General features: G+C 35.0%; 1 pseudogene; it reads right to left on the bottom strand.

Moving 5' to 3' along the window:
- Positions 1-3,861: 3,861 nt before the first annotated feature.
- LOC125865488 (phenolic glucoside malonyltransferase 1-like) lies at positions 3,862-10,016 on the bottom strand (annotated as a pseudogene).
- Between the last annotated feature and the right edge of the window lie 10,530 nt (positions 10,017-20,546).

Below are 20,546 nucleotides of genomic sequence, written 5' to 3'. Positions count from 1 at the left end.
CTCCTCAGCAAAATGGTGTAGCAGAAAGAGAGAATAGGCATCTCATTGAGACTGCTCGCACTCTCCGCATTGAATCCCATGTTCCGCTGCGTTTTTAGGGTGATGCAGTCCTTTCATCTTGTTATTTAATTAATAGAATGTCGTCTTCTTCTATTCAGAATCAGGTTCCACATTCCATACTGTTTCCTCAGTCACATCTCTATCCTATCCCCCCTCGTGTCTTTGGAAGCACATGCTTTGTTCATAATTTAGCCCCAGGGAAAGATAAATTAGCTCCTCGTGCCCTTAAATGTGTCTTTCTTGGTTACTCTCGAGTTCAAAAAGGGTATCATTGTTATTCACATGATCTTTATCGATACCTTATGTCCGCTGATGTTACATTTTTTGAGTCTCAACCTTACTATACATCTTCTGATCATCCTGATGTATCTATGGTCTTACCCATACCTCAGGTTTTACCTATGCCAACCTTTGAGGAATCTACGATTACTTCTACATCTCCAGTTGTAGTGCCACCACTACTAACTTATCATCGCCGTCCACGTCCAACCCTAGTCCCAGATGATTCATGTCATACGCCAGACCCTGCTCCTACTGCGGACTTCCCTCCTCCTAGCCAACCTCTTGCACTTCAAAAAGGTATACGATCCACTCGAAATACTAACCCACATTATACCTTCTTAAGTTATCATCGTCTATCATCACCCCATTATGCATTTGTGTCGTCTTTGTCCTCTATTTCCATTCTTAAGACTACAGGTGAAGCACTTTCTCATTCTGGATGGAGACAGGCTATGATTGATGAGATGTCTGCTTTACATAAAAGTGGTACTTGGGAGCTTGTCTCCCTTCCTGCAGGTAAATCTACTGTTGGTTGTCGTTGGGTTTATGCAGTTAAAATTGGTCCAGACGGTCAAGTTGATCGACTTAAGGCTCGCCTTGTTGCCAAAGGGTATACTCAGATATTTGGGCTAGATTATAGTGACACTTTCGCTCCTGTGGCTAAAATTGCATCTGTTCGTCTTTTTCTATCTATGGCTGCCGTTCGTCATTGGCCTCTTCATCAGTTGGACATTAAGAATGCTTTTCTGCATGGTGATCTTGAGGAAGAAGTCTATATGGAGCAACCACCTGGTTTTGTTGCTCAGGGGGAGTCTAGTAGCCTTGTATGTCGATTGCGCAGGTCACTCTATGGTCTAAAACAGTCTCCTCGAGCTTGGTTTGGGAAGTTCAGCACAGTAATTCAGGAGTTTGGCATGACTCGTAGTGGAGCTGATCACTCTGTGTTTTATCGGCATTCTGCACCAAGTCGATGTATCTATTTGGTTGTTTACGTTGATGATATTGTTATCACCGGTAATGATCAAGATGGTATCACCGATTTGAAGCAACATCTCTTTAAGCACTTCCAAACTAAAGACCTTGGCAGATTGAAGTATTTTCTAGGTATTGAGGTTGCTCAGTCTAGATCAGGTATTGTTATTTCTCAACGCAAGTATGCCTTAGACATTCTTGAGGAGACAGGAATGATGGGTTGTAGACCTATTGACACTCCTATGGATCCGAATGTTAAATTCCTTCCAGGACAGGGGGAGCCACTTAGTAATCCTGAAAGGTATAGACGGCTTGTTGGAAAGTTGAATTATCTCACAGTGACTAGACCTGACATCTCTTTTCCTATGAGTGTTGTAAGTCAGTTTATGACTTCCCCTTGTGATAGTCATTGGGAAGCAGTTGTTCGTATTCTGCGATATATAAAGTCAGCTCCCGGTAAAGGACTACTCTTTGAGGATCAAGGCCATGAGCATATCATTGGATATACAGGCGCTGATTGGGCAGGATCACCCTCTGACAGACGTTCGACATCCGGATATTGTGTTTTAGTAGGAGGTAATTTGGTGTCATGGAAGAGTAAGAAATAGAATGTGGTTGCTCAATCTAGTGCAGAATCAGAATATCGAGCAATGGCGAAAACAACTTGTGAGCTAGTTTGGATCAAACAGTTGCTGGGAGAACTAAAATTTGGCAAAATTGATCAGATGGAACTTGTGTGTGATAATCAAGCGGCTATTCATATCACAACAAATCCAGTGTTTCATGAAAGGACTAAGCACATTGAGATTGACTGTCACTTTGTCAGAGAAAAGATACTCTCGGGAGATATTGTTACGAAATTTGTGAAGTCAAATGACCAGCTTGCAGATATCTTCACCAAGTCCCTCACATGTCCTCGTATTAATTACATCTGTAACAAGCTAGGTACATATGATTTGTATGCACTAGCTTGAGGGGAGTGTTAGAATATAAATAAGTATTTCCTACTTAGAATAGGAACAGGAATAGGAATAAGAACAGGAATCCTAGTTGGAAAAGGATTCCAATGTAGTGTCTATAAATAGGGTTTCAATGTAACTATTTAGATACACAATTCAATAATATTTTTCCCATATATTTCTCACATTATTAACTTAAATATTTTATATCAAATCAAATAAATAAATTAAAAATAAGGGAGTACCTTGTCAACAAAATAAATAAATAATGTACCCTACTCGTTATTCACAATATGTGAATGAATCAAAGAAAATCATTGTGTGACAAAATAATTGATTTGGGATAAAACATGTGAGGTCTTAACGAAAAGAAAGTACTCCATCTCAATTATGATTATTTTTTTATTATTATATAGTGTAAATAAAAGTTAACGTGAATGAATTTGTGGGATTTGCAGAAAAATAAAGATAACGTGGGACTTGAGTAGTTAAAAGCAGCAATATATAAAGGGAGAAAAATAATTATGCATATACATAATTTTGTCGTTTTACAAATGATGATATTTATTTATTTTCATCAAAAGGCCTATATTACTTAATTATATAAAATCTATAATTGATTTATTTATTAAAAAATATTAATTGGTATGCTTAAGATCATTTGTTTTTTTAAACTCTATATTAAAGTTTAAATTAGATAAATAAAGTAAAATGAACTACTTACGAATAAAATAAAGATTTTGGAATATCAGTGCAGACAGTACTTATAAGATAGTGGGAATATCAGTACCATAATGGATTTGACCATACAATTTGTTATTATTTGACCATTATTTTTGATAAACAATTTAAATTCTTAAATATTTTTTTACAAAAGTATTTGGGAACTTTTTGTTAAGACTGGAATTAATTAGATGTCATACGGAAGTTAACAAAACAAACCTCGAAAGACCACGAGTAAGAAGACAAATGAGAAATCTACCAAAAGACACAAAGATTTAATGTGGTTCGATCAATTGACCTACATCCACAAAAGAGATGAGCAATTCACTATATAAATGTGAGAGTATAAAATATAGAGAAAAATAACCTCAACCAATTCACTCAAAATTGTCGCGCTCCATTTTTCTCAAAACAGGTTTTCGATGCACGACCTAACAACTCTTTTGAATTTCTGGGTGACATACTAGCTAAAAAGGGCAGGACAATGCAAGCTAGTAGCGGAAGGACGCAGATTTTTGAAGTCCCAATACAATGTGCCTTTCAAGCATGGGAAGCAGACCAGAATGAGGTTTATTTTGATAGAATTGTACGGGGAGCTCCCCTATTTCACAATATGTACTGAACAACGGAGTCTCAGGACTTATATATGTAAATATATCTAATTCTACCAAAAAAAAAAAAAAGCTCACTTGGACGAAAACAACTTATAATTTGACTAATTTCATATTGTAGTTGAAATTTATTCAAAGTAAAGCACAAATACAAAGTCAAACAAGAACTAATAGAAATAATTTCGCTCATCATTTCTAGAAAAGCAGCAGAACTCTATATTAGCCCTCCAAGACATTCATGAAATGAAAATAGGCTACAGGACGCTGAGTCCATCAGTAAATATAGCAGCAAAAGCATTCATTCGAGATTTGGGCAAATACAAATCAATTTCCAAATTTCCATCAGAGTCCTTAGGCTTACTAAGAGACATCAATAAACCACTCCCAAAAAAACGAAGTGTCATTTTTGTGGCTTTCCCCAACCAAAACCAGCTTCATATAAGTCATACTTTGGCGATCCAGTAATCGCAAGATATCTCCCCTTATTTGACGCCCCACCAACTTCTTTCAACCACTCACCATTCAACACGTATTCTTTATCCTTGTTCCTTTTATAAATAATTTCTCCAATTGATTCAGCCGCGATTGTAAATCCTTCATTTCCTACTAAATCAACTTGATTTGTACTTGCAATGTACCAAATGATACAATTTCCGAAATAAGATGAAGGAAGTGGAGGATCAAATCGCGCTAATTTACTACACATTCAAAATATTCCATTACGTTCTCATCTATTATTTCAATTGCGTCCTCTAATTTTACCAAACAACTCCATACATAACCACCTATTATCAGCGGTGGATCCTGGAATTAAGCTCAGGGGGTTCAAAATTTAAAGAAGAAGCTCTGGTGGTAATGTAAGTGTGCGGTGAGCGTAGTAACCCCGACATGCTTTTTGTACAAGGTATCTCATTGGTTGATAAAAGTTAACACCAAACTAATCAAAGATATTGAGAACAAAGCTACGTTGATAAAAAAAAAATTAGTGGATAAGTTGTATTACACAAGTTAATTCCTAAAACACGTGAAAATTAAAGGATGAAAAAGGAAGCGAGACGGAGAAGAAAAATATTTACCTTAACCCGCTAAATTTATATTACCTTATCGTACCGCATTAAGCATTTCTTCCTACTGTTACCCTGCTCCATTGAACATTCTTAAATTTTTTTTATATTTTTTAAACTTTTATTTTGTAATGTTTTACTTTATTTTGCATTTAAATTTTTTTAAAATTAGTATCCATTCAAACACATATTACTAGGAAAATTATCAAGATTCTCTAAAAGTGTGTAAGTATAGATTTACTAATATTATAATGCATATTCAGAAGATAAATAAATGGCATCGTCAATTTTTTAGTTCATGTAGTTTAATTTACTAGGTTAGTCATCACTTGTTGAAAAAAAAATTGACGAATAAATCAAATAAGTTTAGTTTCCATCTTTCTAAAATAGAATTCAAAAAATAGAAAGAAATTCCATGAATTCTATTAAATATATATTATTAAAATGATATTGGCGATTTTTAGTTTCTTCATTCAATTACATCTAATTTATCTTTATATATATAATTCATCATTTTTAAAGAGTTGTACATAAAATTATATTGAAATAAAATGACTAATAGATACAAGAAGAATAAAAAAAATGTGTCTAATAAATTTAAACAAAAAATTAGAAAAAAAATGGCATAAAAGAGAGAAAAAAAGAAGGAAAACTACATAAATCCCACTAGTTTAGGTCCTAATTGCTAAGATTCCCAATAGTTTTAACTATTTCTTCCTCTACCATATTTCATGATTAGGATACATGAGTTTGAATCTGTGAGATAGCCGAATTTTAAAACTGAGATACGTATTTTATTTATTTAAATTAATTGATTGTAACTGATTTCCTTAATTAGTGGAGTAATTGAGGATTTTCAGAATATATGGATGATTAATTTTGGAATTAAATTAATCAAATCCTTTAAATCTAAGGCAGAAATCAAAAAGTATATCTATGTTTAATTAATTTCATTTTATTATTATTTGAAATAATAAATTCATTAATATTATTAATAAAAGATAAAAACATATATATTTTGGTTATGTAATTTGATTAATTTCATTTTATTATTCTTAAAATAATAAATCATTAATTTGATTTTTCTATTATCAATATATAATGTATCCAAAATATAGAATATAACTGAAACACACTAATTTAGAAACAAATCACGACGGTAGAGTATTTCTTTTATCATTAATCCGAAAAAGTAAGAAAATTCAAAATTCTTCTGGCAACAAAGCATTTTGAAACCGATTATGCTTGCATTTGACATTCCTCCTACAAGATATGTATCTCAAATACATAATAATAATAATAATAATAATAATAATAATAATAATAATAATAATAATCAAAATATATATAATTGTGTGTATCAAAATATATAATATAACTGAAACGCACTAATTTAGGAACAAATCAGGACAATAGAATATCGATTTTATCATTAATCTAAAAAAAAAAAGTAAGAAAATTCAAAATTCTTCCGGCAACAAAGCATTTTGAATCCAATGATGCTTGCATCTGACATTCCTCCTACATCATAGATCCAAAAGTTTGCTGAATCCAGTGATATTACTCCAACCGCTGGATTAGTCCTTGTGACATTTAGCTTTGGGAAAGGGTTGCATATGCCTAATTGAAGAGCAGTAGTTATGCAGCAATTAAGCAGATTGGGTTGAGAATGAAGTCAAGAGGCAATAGATGTGAATTAGGAATGAAGGAGGGTTGATGGATGTGGGAATGAAAGAGGGTTGATGGATGTGAGTATAAGACCTTGACTTGTTAATGGGCCATTAATTAAGGAGTTTAAATTTAAGATAATTATTTAATACCATATTTAAAGGATCTGTGTATCTGATTAAATCTTTTAAAATATATCATATAAATATTAAAAGTGATAGTATGTGTAATTGTTTTAAACTAGAGGCAAATATTGTATAAATGGTAGTGATATATGTGTAGTTAAGTAGTTTTTTCAAAAAATAATGAAAAAAGAAGATAATCCAAATCTAAAAGTTGAGCCCAATTCCATGCGGGTGAAAAAATAAGAGGAGGAATTGTTGCGCATGCATTAAATTCTTGAGTTTTTCAATGTGATCTCGTCCTATAGTAAATGTACCTCGAACTATGTTAATATCATGACGAGGAGTCACAATTATGTCACTCATCTTTGTCTTATGTTTCTTCCCATATATAATCTCTTAGTCCATAAGGGTCTTTGACAATAGACCGATCATAAAACGGAACTCATCATGATCATTTTCGTCATTTTTGTTGAGCAAAGCCCATGACTTTATGAACCCTTCTGTAATGATTTGAAAGGTCATTTTCATAAATTTTTATAAAAAAATTACTATTTCTACTATATTAAATTTAAGTAGAAAGAATTTAATCAATAATAAATAATACCACCAAATTCAGGCAAGAACCGCCGAGGGCACGAAATCACGACAGTATTACCCTTAAATTCAAATTGAAGGTTATCAATTTGTATGTCAGTTTAGTGTTTGGAGAATTGGAGTTATAAATTCAATATAGTGTTAATTGGATATTAGAGGGAAAGGTTGAATGGAATTGTCCAATTATGTGTCCACGTGATGCGCGGATAATATTAAAAAAATAATAACGTTATATTTATGCTTGAATATATAGTATACACTTGTATACATGAAAACAATCATTTAAATTAGTGTATCAACTATTAACACGTAAATCAACTTTATATATAAATATGTATAACATAGTTTGATCCCATTAATGACAATAGATTTCATGTCAGTAAAATTTTTGCTTGCTTTTGGAGTTTTTTTAGTTGCTTCACGTGATGCTCTTCAACATTTTTCTTTATTTTAAAATTTTATTTATTTGTGCTCTCTCATTCTATTAATTAAATTCTTTCATAATTTAAATTTGTTAATAATAATTTTAGCATTTTTTATCATGATTGTGGAATTCTAAATAAACTTTTATTATTTCACAATTTTATCTTTTCAAATGTTATAAATATATTTAACTACATTTAATTTATATGTAAAGGAAGATAATAATACTATTTCTCTATGTCTGCTCGCAATTTATTTATTTATCCTTACTAACATTTACTAAAAGGTAGTTTTTTTTTTTTCAATTTAACAAACAAATAAAAGAGAATTAAAGAAAGAAACAAAGAAAAGAAGATAAAACGAATAAAAGAGACGAAATGTAGGTAAAGGGTAAAGTAGAAAGGATAAGGATAAGAATAATAAACTAATCCTCTTTTATTCATTATTGTTAATTACAATTTTTTTTGTATTGATCTTCATCATTTATTATATTTCTCTTAACTCAAACATATATAGATTATACGAAAAAATGCATTGTATTTAAGAAAATTCAATTCCGAAGTGATTGTTCGACTATTTGAGGCAAGTGAATTTCTAAATTCTTGTTAAGTGTATGAAATTTGTATATTTCCTTGTAATACGTGTTTGGGGGTAGTGAGACTTGGTGATGGGTTGACTTGTCCACATTGGTTAATTCTAATGATGAAAAAGGGGTAATAAAAGGCAATGTGATTAATTGTTTGTGTGTGATGTGTTGAGAATGATTTGAAAGGCTTGTTGAATCATTGTTGATGTTGTATCATAATTGTGTTGTTGTGAATTGTGCAATGTTATGAAAATGGTCATCTCCTCATTATTTGTGTGAACATGTCATTTGCAATGTTCTGAGACATAGTTGTGACAAGTGTTATGTGAATTGAGAAAAAAAATAAGAAATTAAATAGGATGTACCATTTCGAGGGACATATCGCGCGCCGCGATGGATACTATATTTCGAGGGACGTATCGCGCGCCACGATGGATACTATATTTCGAGGGACGTGTCACGCGCCGCGACGGATACTATATTTCAAGGGACGTATCGCATGCCGTGATGGTTACTATTAACGAGGATCGTAGCGCACGCTGCGATGGATACATGAACAAATTTGTCCCCCATAGATCCCAGACTCAGAGACATCGGGTGTGTATCACTAGGTCAAACATGCATCACTATACTTGACATTGCACATCTTTATCATTGATGAACTTGATCTTCTGTGTTGTTGATCTTGTGAGTGCCTTTCGGTGGAAGTTGTGATTGATGAATAGTGAGTTTATTGTTGAGGATATATAATTGTTAAAGTGTTGTTGTTGAGCTGTGTGTTATGTAAATTGTGAACTGTTAGGTTGGGCTGGTTTTATGTATGTGATAGTTGTGATTGATGAATATTGAGCTTGTTGTTGAGGATATGTAATTATTAGAGTGTTGTCGTTGAGCTGTGTGCTATATAAATTGTGAACTGTTAGGTTGGACTGATTTTATGCAGGTTGTAGTCGTGGAGGTTCAGTTGGGGTGTAAGGAGTACCCGTATTCCATTCCCTTAGCTTGTGCTTAGAAGTTTATTTGTTGGGTACTGTGTGGTTTGTCACTCACCCCTTACTACTACATTTTTTTGTAAGTTACTAGCCCGAACCTTTGTGATATCTTTTCTTCTCCTTGTCTGAGGCTTCTTGCAGAGGTTTGTGAGGTAACTACTTGTCATTTCAGCGGACCTTCTTTCTCCTTAATTATGATCTTGTTCTATTCTAGAAACAATTTCATTTGAGATTTGAATTTTCTTTCAATTTTGTTATAACACATTAGAGGCTGGTACACGTGACAACCAGGTTTTGGGGTATTTTTAAGTTGATTATAAATTTCCGTATTTTATCGTAAAGGCAGAGTTTTAGGCTGACTTGTCTCGGTGGGATAAGACGAGTGCCATCACGTCCATTTTTGGGTCGTGACACCTACTATGGTAGATTCATCACCAACGAAATGATGGCTAATGAAAGAAATAGATATGCCATGATTCGGAAAAAGTGTCACTTGAATAGCTACAATCGATGCAAATTGGACCCCGGATGCATCTTCAGGTTCCGCCATTTTAAGAACAAAGGGATGAAAATCATTAGCGTTATGTATATGATCATTACTAACAAGATAATCGAAATCCATGTTACTTTCAGAAAATGTAACAGATATAGAATCTCCTGTTACATAACGTAGTTCAGAATAACAGGTAGAATTCCATGGACAAACAAGGTTGCCAGCTAGTGGTAGATAGTGTTTGAGAGTGAGTGAGAGTGAATGTTTGAGAGTAGGAATAATATTTTGGATGAAACTATTTTTGTCAATATTGTGGAGTTTATAGAATAAAATCCTTGGTATATGATGGTTATCTAATATCCACAAAGTATCAAAGCAAGTTAAAGGGAGTGTTAGCTTATCTATGGCACATGTAGGTGGTGCAACTTGGCATTGCTCAATAATCGAAGCCATATTTTTGTTTGGTTAACAAAAGGGATATCAATATGTTTGGCTTATATTGCCGTCAATCAACTTTGCGATTGAGAGTAAATATGTTCTTTATTATAAAAAAGGAAAATGCTCAAATATACTATCGAGTTTTGAAAAAAAACTTATTTATATCCGTTAAAAATTTGGTTCATTTATGTCATGACCTAGACCATCGTGATTGACACCTACACTAACTCTCTGGTGGGAGAATCACTACTACAACCCAAATCATGAAACTAAATAAAATTTAAGGCATTTAAGTTACGGAAGCCAGTTAAATACTAAGGAAATAAAGAGGGAGTTCCCATAAACTCCAACAAAAGTCTAACAAGAACTAAACAATGCGGAAGAAAAACCAAGAACCTGAAAGTCAATGTACCAAAACATCTAACAATGAACCAAGTCTAAACAAGAAGGGATGCAACCCCAATCTAATGAACTAACCAACTAACTATAACATAGTCTAAGTCCGGAAATGGTGGACATAGACGAAAGAGAACCAATGATAGCCTGAAAGAATTGGCTCACCCTTGAATATGAACGATCACTGGTCTTCTAAGTGAGGTCTATCAGTAGCCGCTTGAAGATGCCCTGTACTCAACAAAAATAAAAGCAAATGCAGCATCAGTACATAACCACCGTGTACTAGTAGGATCACGCGGCTATCCCACTAAGTGTAACATAAGCAAGTCATCACAACAATATAATCACACACATATATATCAACATATACAATATTATCAACATTTACGACCAACGAACAACTTAACATTTTATATCAAATTATTGGTCCTCTCGTGGAACCCAAACCCAAACAATTAGCATACCGGAACGTGGTATCCGATCCCATAATTATGTCGAAGCATGGAAATTGATCCCATAGTTATGTCTGAACGTGGCAACCGATCCAAGTTAGTTATGCCAAAACGTGACAACCGATCCATTCAACACACCACAATCACAATCACAAGTATATCATCAAAATCATACATTTAGGTCATGATTTCATAACAATCATCATTCATCTATCTCATTTGCAACAAGTGTGATCAATATCGCAAACATTTATATATATACAAGTATCATAATGAAGCAAGAACAAACATACATCACACAATCATAGAATCACAACCATCGCCTACCTCGAAACAAGCTTGAAACCCTAAGAAACTTGATCCTTCCCTTTCTGGATTCGTTCTGCTCAATATAATATGGGAATCAATAAATAATCACAAATTACCCGAATTACTAACAATTTTATGAACCCTAGATCAAACTCATGGTCCCAATTATCCAAATTAGGGTTGTTTCCACCATAGAATCTATAAAAAAAACCTTCCCCATCAATATTCACCCATTCTATTACGTTCTACGGATCGAAAAATGGATTCGGGGAGTGAAAAACTTATCTTTAGCCTCAAGAATGGTGAAAAACGAGTAGGAGTCGCCTAGGGTTCGTTCCTTAGCTCTAAAAGTCAAAAAGTGCATAATAAGGTCATTTAGGTGTTTATTAACGACCTTAAGTCGCGTCAAGCCCACCACAACGGCCATCATCCCGCTGTAGCGGCCCCACCAGAGTAGCACAATCTAGGGCCAAAGCGGCTGGAACGAAACAGAGAGCTATTTAAATAATTTCAAAATTCCCATTTCACAACACACCTCTAAACAACAACGCTCAGAAAATACCTCTTACGCTAAGATCGATTCCAGGAGTTCTACTCACCCTAATTCAATTCCGTAAAGTCGTACGGATTCTTTAACGAGCTATCTAACCACTCATGCAATCAAAATCATAAATGATTCACCCAATTGTTACCAGATTTCCCTACACCTCAAAGACTCCGATTTCGTCCAAATCTGGACTAGGTTAGGAAAATCCAAATACTACATAAAAAATTTCCAGCCCCAAATTTTTCCCAATTGGCTTTTCTATAACGACGGGAATAAGTCGTTACAATAGATACCAATTTACCCATCACTTGTCCCCGAGTGACAAAACTTAGGAAAATAGGCTAAGAAAGGGATGAAGTAATACTTGAATCGACGAACAATTGGGGATAGTTGTCTCGCATGTCCCTCTCGGTTTCCCTAGTAGCTTCCTCAACTGGACGATGCTTCCAGTGAACTTTCACGGACTTAATCTCCTTGGTCCTCAACTTACGCACATCACGATCAAGAAGTGCAATCAGTTCCTCATCATATTGGAGGTCCTTGTCTAACACAATTGAGTCCATCTTTATGATATAATCTCCGTCCGCCTGATATCTCTTCAACATAGACACATGAAATATCGGATGAACTCCCGATAAATTTAGAGGTAAAGCCAATCTATACGATACCGGTCCCACACATTCAAGAATATCAAATGGACCAATGTATCACGGACTTAACTTTCCTTTCTTACCAAATCTCATCACCCCTTTCATTGGTGATACCTTAAGAAGAACATTCTCACCGATTTGAAACGCCATGTCTCTTACCTTATGATCCACATACTTCTTCTATCTACTCTGGGCTGCTAGAAGTTTAGCTTGAATACTCATCACCTTATCTTGAGCGCCCTTCACTAAATCAACCCCCAAAGATTTCACATCTCCAGCCTCAAACCATCATATGGGTGATCTACATCCCCTCCCATAGAGTGCCTCAAATGGTGTCATATCAATGCTGGAGTGATAACTATTATTATAGGAGAACTCACACAAATGTATGAATTTATCCCAATGCCCTCTAAAATCAAGCACACATGCCCTCAACAAGTCTTCTAATACCTGAACAGTCCTCTCTGACTGCCCGTCTGTCTGTGGATGGAGGACTGTACTAAAAGTGAGTTGTGTGCCCAATTCATCATGCAATTTCCTCCAAAACTTGGATGTGAATTGGGTACCACGGTCTGAGATGATAGAGAGGGGCACCCCATGCAACCTCACTATCTTTTTCACATAAACTTTAGCTAATTACTCAGCATTATAATCTATTTTTACCGGAATAAAATGGGTTGACTTGGTCAATTTATCAACCACTACCAAATAGAATCAAATTTTCCCAAAGTCTTGGGAAGACCAACCACAAAATTCATGGCTATTATTTTCAACTTCCATTCCGGAATTGGCATTCTTTGAGTAAACCTGCCGGCCTTTGATGTTCATACTTCACTTGTTGACAATTTTGACACTTCGCCACAAACTCCCCTATGTCTTTCTTCATGTCCGACCACCAATAAATGGGCTTCAAATCTCTATACATATTGGTCACACCCAGATGAATAGAATATCACGAACCATGAGACACTGCCAACAATTTCTCAATCAAGTCATCTACTCTAGGAACACAGATTCTCCCTTTAAAATTGAGTTCAACATCCATATTAAGAGTGATTTCTTGTGCCTTACCATTTGCAGTCTTCTTTCTAAGTTCCTCTAAATTCTCATCCTCAAATTGTTTCGCCTTGATATCCTCAATGAATGTGGCCCTCACTTTAATGCTAGCTAACACCCCACCTCTTTCTGAGATGTCCAACTACATGAACTTAGACTCTAAGGTCTGAATTTTCTTAGCCAAAGGTTGCTTGGATGCACTTAAGCAATCTAAACTACCCATACTCACCGTTTTTCGACTCAAAGCGTCTGCCACCACATTAGCCTTGCCCAGATGGTATTGAATGGTCACATCATAATCTTTAAGTAACTCCATCCACCTTCACTGTCTCAAATTCAGATCCTTTTGCGTGAACACATGTTGCAAACTACGACGATCGGTAAACACTTCACACTTAACACCATAGAGGTAATGCTGCCAGATCTTAAGAGCAAACACTATCGCTGCCAACTCCAAATCATGTGTTAGATAATTCCTCTCATGCACCTTCAATTGACGCAAGGCATAAGTTATAATATTCTTATCCTACATCAAAACATCACCCAAACCAGAATATGAAGCATCACAATAAACAATAAAATTCTTACCTTCAACCGATAATGCTAGAATGGGCGCGGTGGTCAAAAGAATTTTGAGCTTTTGGAAGCTCTCCTCACATTTTTCAGTCCATTCAAATGGTATTTCCTTTTTGGTCAAGTTAGTTAGGTGAGTGGCAATGAAAGCAAAATTTTTCACAAATCGACGATAATAGCTAGCAAGCCCCACAAAACTCCTAACTTCCGTCACAAAGCTAAGCCTAACCCAATTCTTAACCACCTCAATCTTTTGGGGATCTACCATGACCCCTTCTTTTGAAACTACATACCCAAAAATGCAACCGATTTCAACAAAAATTCATACTTAGAAAATTTAGCATACAACCTTTGTTTCCCACGATCGCCCAAAATAATACGAAAATGGTTGACATACTCTTCCTCACTTTTTGAATAGACCAAAATATCATCAATAAACACTATATCAAATGAATGAAGAAACGGTTTGAACACCCTATTCATCAAACTCATGAAACCTGCAGGCGCATTGGTCAAATCAAACGACATAACCAAAAACTCATAGTGCTCATAGCGAGTTCTAAACGCCATCTTGGGCACATCATCAGGCCTAATTTTCAATTGATGATAGTCAGACCTTAGATCAATCTTAGAGAAAACTGACGTACTTTGCAATTGGTCAAAAAGATCATTTATTCGAGGCAAAGGATACTTGTTTCGAATAGTGACCCTATTCAATTGTCGATAATCTATACACATTTTCATACTACCATGCTTTTTCTTAACAAACAAAATTGGAGCACCTCATAGGAAAGCACTAGGAAAAATAAATCCCTTATCAAGAAGCTCTTGGATTTGAGCCTTAAGCTCTCTTAATTCTGCCGGAGCCATGCGATATGGAGGGATAGAAATGGAACGCGTACCAGGCTCTAAATTAATGCAAAAATCTATATCTTTATCTGGAGGCATACCAAGCAAGTCATTAGGAAACACTTCTATAAATGCTAACACCACAAGAATAGACCTAATGGATGGACCTTCAATCTTAACATCCTTAATATGAGCCAAATAAGTCAAATAACCCTGCCCTATCAATTCTTTAGCCCGAATAGAGGATATGATCTTAGTTCACTTAGGCTTGTACACCCCTTCCCACTCTAATTTTTTCCTTTTCAAAATTTCTAGAGTTACGGACTTAGTATTACAATTAAGTACGTCATAATAAAGGGACAACCAAGTCATACCTAAGATTATGTCAAAGTCAGTCATATCCAAAATCACCAAATCAACCCAAGTCTGAAAACCCATAAACAAAATAGGACAAGCACGATAGACATGGATAACTATGACTGACTCTCCAACTGGGGTAGAAACATGGATAGGGGCATCAAGTATATCACAAATCATATCAAACTCTGAGGCAAATCTCACAGATACATAAGAATAAGTAGAACCTGGATCAAATAACACATTAGCCATCCGGTCACAGGCAAGAATAGTACATGTGATCACCGCGTCAGACGCCTCTGCCTCATTCTTGCCCAGAAGGCATAACACTGAGCCCTATCATCTTAACGAACTACTTCCCTGCCTGGTTGCACATTACCTCTGCCTGCATTACCATTTCCTCTACATCCACGACCTCGCTGATTACCTCCTCACCCACCTTTTGGACGTCCTCTACCATTATTACCATTCCCCGCGGGTACCACTGCTTTAGATTGCTGCTGCGTGGAATCTAACACACGTGGGTGAGGACAATCTCTCCTCATATGCCCAGGTTCTCCACAGTGTAACAAGTATGATCAAAAGATGGTCTGCTGCTTGTCGAAGGCGCAACTCTCTGGCTATCCTGAAAATTATGAGATGGAGTTTCCGAGTAACTACCTGCAGAGGCGGGCATAACGGACTAAATTGGCTTGGCTGCAGGCGTTGGCCTTCCGGACCTCTTGGATTAAGAACCTTGAAAGTTACCCGAGCTCTTGGTCCTTTTTTCCCATGCCTTAGCTTGACTGTCTCGCCTCACCCCTTCCACTTTTTTAACATAGTTTGTTACCTCATTAAAGCTCCTCCCCGCAAAAGTCATATGAACATATAATACTTTCAACTCAGAATTTAGCCCCCTACTAAATAATTGGATTCTCTCTTCCTCAGTAGTCACCAATTGAGTAGCATATCTAGACACAACATGGAACTTGGCCTCATAAGCAGCCACAATCATACCACCTTGCTCCAAAGCCATGAACTCATCCTTCTTGCGATCTCTCAAAGTCCTAGGCACATACTTCTTTAGAAATAGAGCATAAAGTAGAAGATCTGCATTCTATATAAGCTCTCCACCACTGCTTAGCTTCACCTTGAAATTGGAAAGTCACAAACTCAACCCCATGCTGATGAACAATACCCAATTTATAAAGCCTCTCATAGGAATCCAGAATGAACTCATAAGCATCCTCATTCTCAGAACCAAGAAACACAACAGACTTTAGCTTCAGAAACTTAGTCAATATTTCATGTTCATTACCAGTCATAACAGAACCCAACAAAGGACGGAAGAAAGCATCATTACCTCCAATCCCACCCACCTTGGGCGCAGTGTTAGCAACATGAGGATTAGTAGGCGCTTGAGTTACTTAAGCAGAAAGAAGGAACACCTATAGTCCCAGCCTGCACCTCTTCCTCTTGTCCTACTTTATCAACATCTTCAACATCAACATTCTTCTCTTCAATATCTTCATGATGCGCATGAGGGTTCTCATTCAAAGGAACATTCTCAATAGGAGCTCCATTTCCAACAGGCGTTACTCTTCCACGACCTCTACCCCTAGCTTTTCCTCTACCCCTGCCTCGATCGCAACCTCTCACTGCAGATTTCTCAACTGGAGCATTAACGGGAGCTACGGGCCTGACGCCGCTGAATCTAGTATTAACCATCTGCGGACAGAAGAGGGAAGGAGGTTAGATACCAATTTGAATAGCCAGATACCAATTGGAATCAAGTTATAGCACGAAACGAGACAAGCGAAAAATAGAGATTTCCTAAAGTCCTATAGCCTCTTGAAGAAAAGTAAAGACGTCCCCGTACCGTTCTGCGAGACTCTACTATACTCATTTTGGTACATCGAGATCAACGAACCTAGGCTCTGATACCAACTTTGTCACGACCCAAACCATCGTGATTGACACACATACTAACTCTCTGATAGGAGAACCATTACTACAACCCAAACAATTATCATATCGAAACGTGGTATCCGATCCCATAATTATGCCGAAACGTGACAACCGATCCCATAGTTATGTCGGAACGTGGTCACCGATCCAAGTTAGTTATGCCGAAACGTGGCAACCGATCCATTCAACATACCACAATCACAATCTAAAGTATATCATCAAGATCATACATTTAGGTCATGATTTCATGGCAATCATCATTCATCTATCTCATTTGCAACAAGTGTGATAAACATTGCAACATTCATACATATACAAGTATCATAATGAAGCAAGAACAAACATACATCACACAATCATAGAATCACAACCATCACCTACCTCGAAACAAGTTTGAAACCCTAAGAAACTTGATCATTTCCTTTCCGAATTCGTACCGCTTGTTCTTGGCCTACAAACAATCAATATAATATGGGAATTAATAAACAATCACTAATTACCTGAATTACTAACAATTCTATGAACCCTAAATCAAACCCATGATCCCAATTATCCAAATTAGGGTTGTTTCCACCATAGAATCTATAACAAAACCTTCCCCCATCAATATTCACCCATTCTATTACGTTCTACGGATCGAAAAACGGATTCAGGGAGTGAAAAACTTACCTTTAGCCTCAAGAACGGTAAAAAATGAGTAGGAGTCGCCTGGGGTTCATTCCTTAGCTCTAAAAGTCAAAAAAGTGCATAATAAGGTCATTTGGGGGTTTATTAATGACCTTAACTCGCATCAAGCCCGCCACAGCAGCCATCATCCCGCTGTAGCAGCACCGCCAGAGTGGCACAATCTAACGCCAAAGCGGCTAGAACGAAACAGAGAGTTGTTTAAAGAATTCCAAAATCCCCTTTTCACAACACACCTCTAAACAACGATGTTCAGAAAATATCCCTTACGTTAAGATCGATTTCGGGAGTTCTACTCGCCTGAATTCAATTCCGTAAAGTCGTACAGATTCCTTAACGAATTATCTAACCACTCATACAATCAAAAACATAAATGATTCACCCGATTGTTACCAGATTTCCCTACACCTCAAAAACTCCGATTTCGTCCAAATCTGGACTAGGTTAGAAAAATCCAAATACTACAAAAAAGTTTTCTTGCCCCAATTTTTCGTCCATTGGGCTTTTCTAAAACGACGGGAACATGTCGTTACAATTTATGTCATTTTTATTTGAGAAAAAATTCATCCATGCCATTATTTGTTAAGAAAATAATTTCGGTTATGCAAAACCATTTTTTTAGATTTGGGAACTTTTATAAATTTAAAATCACCCTAAACTTTTATGTTTTATAAAAACAATCAACATTTATAGTTTTGAACTGAATTTCAGTTCTAGTTTGTTGTTATCCGTGTTTGCTCTCCGTAGTCACTTTCAATTACAAGTAGTAATAGTTTATTTATATACAAATCAATAATATTTCCTTTTTATTTGCTTATTTCCTCTTTTTTCAGATTCATATTAATTGTGTTCGTTGATCTTGACTTTTCACAGAACTTGTTCATTATAAAATGATATTACAAACTTATGGATATTTTTGACAACTTTAGAACTTATGGATATCAAGTAGTAATAGGAATTTGTCCATTTTTCATGTGCTATAGTCCATGATTTTCCTGTGCTATGTGCGCACCCGACGGTTTTTTGACCGAAAGTTTTTGTGGTCAAAAGTCAATATGTTTGGCATATATAGCTGTCAACTTTGTGATTCCGAGTAAATATATTCTTTATTATAAAAAGAGAAAAGACTTAAATATGCCATCAAACTTTGAGAAAAAAATTATCTATGGATGCCATAGAATAATGTACCCTACTCGTTATTGACAATATGCGAATGAATCAAAGAAAATCATTGTGTGACCAATAATTGATTTGGTGTAAAACTTGTGAGAGCTTAAGGAAAAGAAGGTACTCCATCTCAATTATTTGCACATAAGACGTCATTTAGGGTACAGAATTGTCACGTAGGATGTCATATAAAAGGAATTTGTCTATTTATTTAATTTAGGGAAAAGGGTCTGATATACCCCTCAACTTTGTCATTTAGAGCTGATATACCCCTCGTTATGAAAGTGGCTCATATATACCCTTACTTATATACAAATGACTCACATATACCCTTTTCCTCTAACGGAAATGAAAAATATTAATTTTAGTTTTATTTTTTTTATTTTTTTTAAAAAAATATATAATCTCATATGAGTATATTTAATTCTCCTCAAACATATTTTTTTTTACTTTTTTTTGTTTTAATGACTAATTTAGATTTATTATTTTGATGGTCAAATTTATTTATGTTTCACTAATATTCTTGTAAAACTTATTTAGAAGACCAAATTTTTTTCTTCAAATACAAAAAATTAAATTACAATATAGACAAAAAAAATAGTTTTAAATTATAATATAGCCACAAAAAATAGTTAATTTTTTTTTTACACTAAGCAATGCAAGAAAAAAAAATAAGAATTAGAAACTCAAATAATTATAATAAAAGAAGTCAAAAAATAATTTATGTATGAAAAAGATTAAAATATACCTTGAACTTTGCTAGAAGAATCATATATACCCCTAAATGATTTTTAAGAAAATAAAAAATAAAAGATATAAATTTAAAACTAATTTTTTCACTTCCGTTAAATGAAGGGTCTATGTGAGCTAATTTTGTAATGGTAGGGGTATATGTGAGCCGTTTGTATAACGGTAAGGGTATGTATGAGCCACTTTCATAACGAGGGGCATATCAGCTCCAAATGACAAAGTTTAGGGGTATACCAGACCCTTTTCCCTTTAATTTATTGTGTCTATTTGTGCACACTTAGAATTGAATGATATAGATGTCAGCTGAAGCCAAATTGAAAGTTACATTTATGTATTATGCCTATGATTTATATAGTATAAAAAGTTAACAGATAAAGTAAGATTAAATTTTATTTTTTAAAAAATAATTCATAAATATTTATATAGTTATAAATCATTTTATTAATAAGGATAATGTGTGAATTTTAAAATTAAATTCTATCTAATTATTAAAAAAATGACAATTTTCTATTAAACAAGATGAAAGAAACTAGTACCAAATTAACTCCTCGAGTACTTCAGGAACTAGGTTTCTTAGGCGTAACTGAAAGCAGTAAAGAAAATAACACAAATTTTATCGTAGAAAATCTCTTTGCTTAAGGGAGTAAAAAACACGACCTGACTTACAAAGTGTGGAATTTCAACAACCAATCTCCACTAACTTTAACGGAAATATATAAAGGAAAAAGAGGTAAATATACCTCGCTAACTTTATAACTTTATGATTTAACATAAATGTATTCATTATTGTAAAAAATAATATATATATATATATATATA

This window comes from Solanum stenotomum, chromosome 5 (genome assembly GCF_019186545.1).
Source record: "Solanum stenotomum isolate F172 chromosome 5, ASM1918654v1, whole genome shotgun sequence".
Classification (NCBI taxonomy): Eukaryota; Viridiplantae; Streptophyta; class Magnoliopsida; order Solanales; family Solanaceae; genus Solanum; species Solanum stenotomum.
This window is presented reverse-complemented; position numbering and strand designations above follow the sequence as displayed.